Here is an 8,767-nt window from a genome sequence, read left to right as displayed (position 1 = left end):
CACATGCTACGGCGACAACAGTTCGCTGACGGTGCAAGGCTTTTGGCAGCAAGTCAAGTGGCTACCAGGAGAAGAGGAGGAGGAAGGTGCCCATCACCTGGGCTAGCACCACGGCGATCATGGCTCTGGCTGCCCGGCTCCTGTTGCCCACCGCAGCTTGGCTCTGGCAGCGCCCACAAGCCCCAAACCGCTAACCAGACACATGCAGCCCAAGGCCGTTACAGCCGGTACCCCAGAGCCCCATGAGGTAAGATGCCAAGTGCCACTAAACTGATTCATTATTTGCCTGTGACTTTCTGGTATTTAGGATTAACCCTTCCATTCAACCCTTGAAATGTGGTGTTTTTATAATTGTATATGATCTTAGGCCCTAAAATTCTCGCTCGCTGTTTGGGAATATTTTTATATTTGAAGTAACCTGTTGCTTGGTTCTATTTAACTAAAGTTAACACATATTCAGATAATCCTCTGCCTCTTTGGGGAACCTGATAGTATTTTCAGTGGTCTCCTCGTTATCATACAGGATACATGGCTCTTTCAGGACATGCCGCTCTTTTCATGTTTCTCCTTCCCCCATACAAACTTTGGTGCATCCAAGAAAAGTTAACTATATCCATACCACAGAGGAAAACAAAAAATGAGATACCCTGGGGTTGTGGGTTCAAACCCCGCACTGCTCCTTGTGACCCTGGGCAAGTCACTTAATCCTCGATAGTCCCAGGTACGTTAGATAGATTGTGAGCCTACCGGGACAGATAGGGAAAATGCTCGAGTACCTGATTGTAAAACCGCTTAGATAACTTTGATAGGCGGTATATAAAGTCCTAATAAAACTTGAAACTTGACTTTAAACACACAAGTCTGGAAGTCTAAGCACATTTATTTATTTATGTTTACAAGTATTTGGCAACATAAAACATAGTGAAAGCTGGTTGCGACCTTCCCCCCACCCAAAAAAAAAAAAGATTCTGCAGTGAGAGGGTCGTAACTGGTGTTATTTAATAGAGCAGGGACTGGATACTTGAAGAATGTGATAATTTTTAACTGCCCCATGTGAGCTGTATACAGTATATAGGCGATAGGAAGTTTTAAGGCATTATGGTCTTAGATATGCTGATTTATTGGAGGCAAGGGATGGCAAAATGTTTTTGTGCTTAGTTTTATAGTTTATCTGTAGCAGGTTGGTACAGCATGGACAAGGATGCCTGGCGTAGACAAGTGCATTAGAATATGACATCTGTGTTTTGAATGGTGTACAAAGTTATAATGTGTAAGGATGGGCTGTTGAGGGGGATAGAGGAAAAACTATAAACCCTGAGCACGTTTTTTGAAGGATGTTTTCTTTTTTTTTTTCTGAGTGTGCATCTTTCTGCTCTGCTGCACCTGAATGAACATGTTTTCTCCTTAGTATCCTTTGACTTATTCAAGGAAGGTATTTTCCTAGTATGGTAGTCCTGGAGATATTGATGCAATTATTGATGCTGTAGATTATACATCTTATTATTTGGGGAGGTTTATTCTTCCTTTTAAAGTTGGACTTATAAATGTATTCTGCATTATTATTATTTTTGTATTAATAGGATTTTTATAATTTTGACATTGGGGAGGAGTATTTTAATGGTTGTACAGTAGGGTTGTGTGTACATGAAAAATGAATGGAAGAAATTGCATTACAATTAGTACTATTATAATAGAAGTGGGGTCAGGGACGGAGCTTGGACTGAGGTACTCAGTTGGTATTTGTTAGACTTAGGGGGGTACTTGGCTTGAAGAAGTTGAGAAACAATGGTCTCTAGGTGACTAGTATGGAGTTCTCTCAGTAAGGGTCCCTTTTACAAAGCCACAGTAGCAATTCTCCCATGGCAAATGCACAAGTCCATTCAATTCCTATGGGCTTCAGTGCATTTGCTGTGGCAGAATTGCTATCACAGCTTTGTATACGGAGCCCTAAGGCAGGAACTACTGTCTCTGTGCTGTGTCTTAAAACACAGATTGCCGGGGAAGCAAAGCATTAACTGATTCAACATGAGCTTGAAGTTGGTTGAATACCACTCTCTCAAGTACGGTAGTTTTGAAAGAAATGAAAGGTTTGATACTGGCCAGTAGTTATTCGGAATAAGAGGATCTGCATTACTTTTTTTCAAGGGTGGCTTAAATGCTACTGGAACACTGCCTAAGTATCAAACCTTAAAAAAGAAAGTCATATTGAGCATTGGAAAATAATTAATAACAACTAATAAAAATAATACACATTTAGGGTTCATAGACAAAACTGCCAAAGACAAAGGCGCACGCCGACAACTGAGCGCAAGACGGAAGCGTGCGCCGAAGAAAAAGAGTGTTTTTAGGGGCTCCCCACTATACTTAATACAGATCGTGGCGGCGTTGTGGGGGGTTTGGGGGGTTGTAAGCGCCCTCATTATACTGGAAACTTAACTGTTTCCCTGTTTTTTAGGAAAAAAAGTGAAGTTTTCAGTAAAATGTGGGGGGTTACAACCCCCCAAACCCCCCACAACACCCCCACAATGCGGCGCGATCTGTATAAAGTAAAGTGGGGGGGTTCCCCCCACGCCCCCCCCCCGTCGGAGCCCTTTAAAACATTCATTTTCTTCGGCGCGCACCTCCGCGTTACGCTCAGTTGTCTGCGCGTGCCTTTGTCCCGGCGCGCTTTTGACCTGATACCCACATTTAGTGATCTTTTTACTAAGACACTCTAACTGATTTAGCGTACACTAAACGCTAACGCATCCATAAACTATAATGGACACATTAGCGTTTAGCGTCTGTTAAAATGGCTACCAAGCCTTAGTAAAAGGACCTTTTCATTTTCCCCACCACCAAATTTCCCCATCCTGCTCAATCCGGCTACTTTTTCATGCCACCCGGCTGGAAAAAATTTCTGGGAGGAACACTGAACTGGTTCACCTTTATTCACATATTCATTCACCCCTTCAAAGAAATGCAGTAGATTGGTTAGGCAAGATTTCCCTTGGCTAAATCCATGTTGGCTTTCTCTCATTAATCCATGTTCTATCATTTTGTTCAATGGAGAAGGGTAAATAGTGGGGTTCCCCAGGAGTCTGTGCTGGGACTGCTACTTTTAACATGCCCGGCACCAACATCAGACTCATTGGTCTTTAATATCCCAGATCACCTCTGGAACCCTTTTTAAAAATTAGTGTCGCATTGGCCATCCCTACAGTTCCTTCCCTCTCCAATCTACTACAGCATTTTGCTGGCACAGCAGCGATACATATCCGCTCCCTATAACGGTCTTGCAGGCTTCCCTCTGTCCCTTCTTGTGTCCAAATGCACAAGAAGTGTGCATGGATATGGGGACCCTCTACTTTGCGAAGTACGCTGGCTCCCCATTTCACATTGTACTACATATAAAATTCTACTACTTGTCTTCAAGATCAAACAAACAAACTCTCCAGCATTTCTCGATAAACTCCTTATTCCCTATGCCCCATTACATGTCCTATGATCTAACAATCAAAACTTACTTAATATCCCACCATAAGAGAGCTATTCCACACACATAACATTATTTTCTCTGTCACAGCCCCTTCCCTTTGGAATGCTCTACCCTCAGATACGACATCTTAAGAATCCCTGGATAAATTCAGATGCAAAATAAAGACCTTCCTATTCAGGGATCTACCAGTCATGAAAAAAAAAGGAGATAAAAAATGACAGATAAGAACATAAGAACTGCCGCTACTGGGTCAGACCAGCGGTCCATCATGCCCAGCCATCTGCTCACGCGGCGGCCCTCTGGTCAAAGACCAGCGCCCTGACTAAGACTATCCCTATCAGCGTAAGTCCTTGTTCAGCAGGAACTTGTCTAACTTTGTCTTGAATCCCTGGAGGATGTTTTCCCCTATAACAGCCTCCGGAAGAGCATTCCAGTTTTCCACCACTCTTTGGTTGAAAAAGAACTTCCTTACGTTTGTACGGAATCTATCACCTTCCAACTTTAGAGAGTGCCCTCTCGTTCTCCCCACTTTGGAGAGGGTGAACAACCTGTCTTTATCTACTAAGTCTATCCGCTTCAGTACCTTGAATGTTTCAATCATGTCCCCTCTCAATCTCCTCTGTTCGAGGGAGAAGAGGCACAGTTTCTGTAATTTTTCACTGTACGGCAGCTCCTTCAGCCCCTTAACCATCTTAGTCGCTCTTCTCTGGACCTTTTCGAGTAGTGTCCTTCTTCATGTATGGCGACCAGTGCTGGATGCAGTACTCCAGGTGAGGGTGCACCATGGCCCGGTACAGTGGCATGATAACCCTCTCCGATCTGTTTGTGATCCCCTTCTTTATCATTCCTAGCATTCTGTTCGCCCTTTTCGTCACCGCCGCACATTGTGTGGACAGCTTCATCGACTTGTCGATCAGAACTCCTAAGTCTCTTTCCTGGGAGGTCTCTCCAAGTATCGCCCCGGACATCCTGTATTCGTGCATGCGTTTTTTGTTACCGACATGCATCACTTTACACTTGTCCACATTGAACCTTATCTGCCATGTCGATGCCCATTCCTCGAGCCTGATTATGTCACGTTGCAGATCTTCACAATCCGCCTGTCTACCCCATAGTTTTCGGCCTCACTGAGATGATGTTCCAGCTTAACTCTGAAATGCATGGAGAGATTTCAACAACTTTCCAGGCCTGAGTAACTATCTCGAACCACTTTGAAGAAGCACTTTCCCCTTCCTATTGTTACTTCCACCCCTTTATTACCTCCCTTTTATTTTATTTTATCTTGATGTATTCCTACTTATCCTCCCCTTGTTACCATTGGCTTTGTCTGTGTCGTCATTGATATTTTAACTTTGAATGCCCCTCTTTTCTTTTAAAAATGTAGCATTGTAAACCATCTAGCTAACCTTTGATAGACGGTATATCAAATATGTAATAAACTTAGAAACGTCTCATCCTTGCTGACATCACTTCCTGTTTCCTCTGGTGAGACAAGGCCAAAGGAAGCCTGTAGTGCCAGCAAAGGCAAAGAATATCTGTTGCTGCTGTGCCAGCAAAGATGCTAAGGTTGGTAGGGGGAGGGTTGTCAGGCCATGGGCAGAGGCAAATGCTGGATCCAGGAACAGAGCAAGAGAGATGCAGAACCAAGGGATGGGGTGTGGATTTTGGAATACCCACCCAACTGAAATGTGGACCCACCCAAAAGGATAGGTTTGGCTTTGCCACTGTTCAACTTTCTCCTTCGTTGGAGTGTGAAATATATGGCCAACCCCTCTTCCATGGGGGAGATTTAGAAAGAGAAATATATTATCCTCTTACTTCTCCTACTTAGCTGAATGGTTTGTTCAGTGTAGAAAATCAGGAAGATTTCAGGTAGAAAGCTGGCAGCTCAGGTAAAAGAATAATGCTTACTGTCTGAGAATGGCTAATGTGCTTCTGGAGCAGGACTTTCTCCTCAGAAGCAAGAGCTCCCTCTAGTGACCACTGATGCACTTTTAAGAATTAGCTAGCAGGCAGACAGACAGACAGACAGACAGAAAGCAGGGACAGATTAACACTTTATTGATCCACAGAAAAATATATCTAGCTATATATATAAAATCGGATGTGTGTGTGTGTGTATGTATGTTCCAATCACAAAAATACTGTAAAATACCACTTATATAGAACAATACACATCAGTATTGTTAATCCCTAACACTGTAGGGCTTACTAAGCGGCCTCAGAGATGGAGTCTACGCACAGCCATACAATCACAAGCTGAGATGATCCGCGTAGATGTAATACTCCTGCTCCAATCATTGGCCAATAAATACTTATTTTAACTTTTTTTTGTGCTATTTTTTAAAGCTAATATAAACCCTTCACCAATCACTACTGAAGATATAGTGCGTTTTCAAAAAATCTTCAGCAAATACTGTGCATATTGTCCAAATTTGAAAAACTAGACCACACAACTTATCTTTTTGTTGAATAGTCTTCGCTGTGGGAGTCTTTTTTTTAAAACCTCAGTTAGTTCATGTCCGTCTGCCGACGCGGCCAGCGTTTCGCGGGAAATACATACATCCGCTGCATCAGGGCCACCGGGACATTAACAATCACACGCACACTAGAAATAAATACAAAAGTTAAGACATTAACCCTCAAAAACCAAAATACTTAAAAATTTAAATACCACAACACTCACAACAGTGCATTCGGTCACAGCTTTTCAAACAGTGCCAAGATGGCAGCCGCAACTTATTTATAACTTGTTCAACGTAGTGACGCAATAACATAATGACGTAACCAGAGTGTGCCTATTACACGCTTCAATCTCCAAAGTGATGCCATTCAAAGGACCTATTAAGGCCCTTAGGCCACAAAGTATCTAACCTATTAATCCAGCGCTGTTCTCGTTGTGCAAGGTAACGCCTGAAATCCCCCCCTCTACTTCCCGGGACAACCACTTTCAAAATCAAAGCTTTCAAAGACCAGAACTCATGCTTACTTTCTATACAATGTTTGGCCAAAGGTGCCCCAAATACTTTATTTTTGATGTTACTTTTATGTTCAGTAAGCCTTGTAGTTAGTTTCTTAGATGTCTGACCCACATAGATTAGATCGCAGGGGCATTTTATGATATACACGACCCCACAGGTTTTGCAATCAGAAGTATGTCTCAGAATATATTCTCTCTTGTCCTTAGGATTGCAAAACCTGTCAGTGCATACCATCAGCTTACACATTTGACATGTTCCACACTCTCTGTGTCCCAACTGTATTACAGTATCACTGAGTTTAACACTAGGTAACATAGAGGGGCACAGAATCTCTTTGAGGTTCCGAGTTCGCCGGAAAGCTATTCTTAGATGGTGAGCTTTAAAAATTCCCGAAGTTTGCAAGATCCCCCAATGCCGCTTTAAAGAACGGACCACCTGGTGACATTGGCTAGAATATGTCACCACACATGTCATGTATTGTTCTACACTTCCCCCCTCTTAGGCCTCTCACCTTCCCCCTTTACACCTAACTCTTTAATCTCTCCACTGTAGTTCCTCTCTCATCTTTCTTCCTGTAAACCGTGCCGAGCTCCGCATTCGTGGAGATGGTGCGGTATATAAACCCAAGGTTTAGTTTAGTTTAGTTTAGTATCCCTATGACAATAACGTGCTCTTTTATAGGCTGCAGAAACAACCTTAGAAGGATAACCCCGAGCTAAAATTTTTTGTTTAAGAACATCAGCTTGTTTTTTGAAGTCACTTGTCGAGGAACAAATTCTTCGCATGCGTAAAAATTGGGAGTAGGGGAGGCTTTTTTTTCAAGGAACTGGGGTGGGCACTGGAGTAGTGGAGAGTAGAATTACAGTCAGTAGGTTTTGTATATACTACTGTATGAAATTCACCATTCCTGATTTCCACTGATACATCCAGGAAAGAAATCTTGTGAGTACTAAAAGTGTAAGTAAACTGTACTTTAGGGTGACAAGCGTTCAGATATGAGAAAAATTCTTCCAATTTCTCCTGACCCCCATTCCAGATCAAAAAAATGTCATCAATGTATCTCGTCCAGAAGGTAACAAACTTGAAAAATTCACATCCATACACCCAATCACACTCAAACTTGTCCATAAAAAGGTTAGCAACTGAAGGCGCCATCGTTATCCCCATCGCAATACCAGACTTCTGATGAAACAAGTGCTCCTCAAACATAAAGAAACTGTCACACAGTACTATATTAGCTAGGGAACATATAAACTCAGTTGGAGCTCAAAAATTCTATCTTTTCTCCAAAGTGTCATGTATTATTTGTAATGCTTCAACTTGGGGGATAATCATATATAAAGAACAGACATCAATGGAGAGAGTGGGGTTCAGGCTTAACAGCATCCAATTTTTTAAGAAACTGTGTTGTATCTTGAGTAAAAGCAATAGTCTGACAAACAAATTGCTGCAGAAATTTGTCAATATATATGGATGAAGCTTCCAACAGGGCGCCTCGATTGGAGACAATCGGCCTACCCGGAGGGGAACTAGAGGACTTATGAATCTTCGGGAGTAGATAGAAGATCGGAATCTTGGGATGACAAACATTCAAGAACCTGAATTCTCTCTTAGTCAAGTAGCCTTCATCTAGTGCCTTTTTAGTTAAGGAATTAATTTTTAATTGAAGATGTTCAGTAGGATCGAAAGAGAGAACATCATAGTCCGGACTAAACAGTTGTCTATGAGCCTCATTAATATAAGACTCTTTGCTTAACAACACTATTGACCCTCCTTTATCTGCTTTTCTAATAATAAGGTTTTCATCATCAGTCAAAGATCTAATGGCATTTTTCTCGGCCTTACTGATATTGTAGTAAGTCCTCTCCTTATTATTTCTCGTGTTCTTTACAATGTCCGCCTCAACCAGCTTGTGAAATGCAGTGATTAATGGATCCACCAGACCCGGCGGGACCCAAGTGGATTTCGGGGTAACAATAGAGTCTTTATCCAGCTGTCCAGTCATTTCCTCACTCGAGAAGAATGCTTTGATCCTCAACGTCCGATAGAATTTCTCCAGATCAATCCTATTTTGAAAAACATCCACAGGGGTAGTGGGAACAAAAGATAAACCTTTTGATAACAAACTATATTCATCAGGGGTAATCCGATGCTGAGATAAGTTGATGATTTGGATCTCCTTTGACTCTGAGGTAGTTGTCTGGGTTCCATTCAAGGATATCTTTGTCCTCTTTGGGACCGCGTTTGTGGACGTTGATTTTGATTTTGATTTTGGTAAGGGTACTGAGCTTGACCTCGACTATGTTCC

This window comes from Geotrypetes seraphini, chromosome 7 (assembly GCF_902459505.1).
Source record: "Geotrypetes seraphini chromosome 7, aGeoSer1.1, whole genome shotgun sequence".
In the NCBI taxonomy this organism is placed as follows: domain Eukaryota; kingdom Metazoa; phylum Chordata; class Amphibia; order Gymnophiona; family Dermophiidae; genus Geotrypetes; species Geotrypetes seraphini.
Note: the sequence above shows the minus strand (reverse complement) of the source record.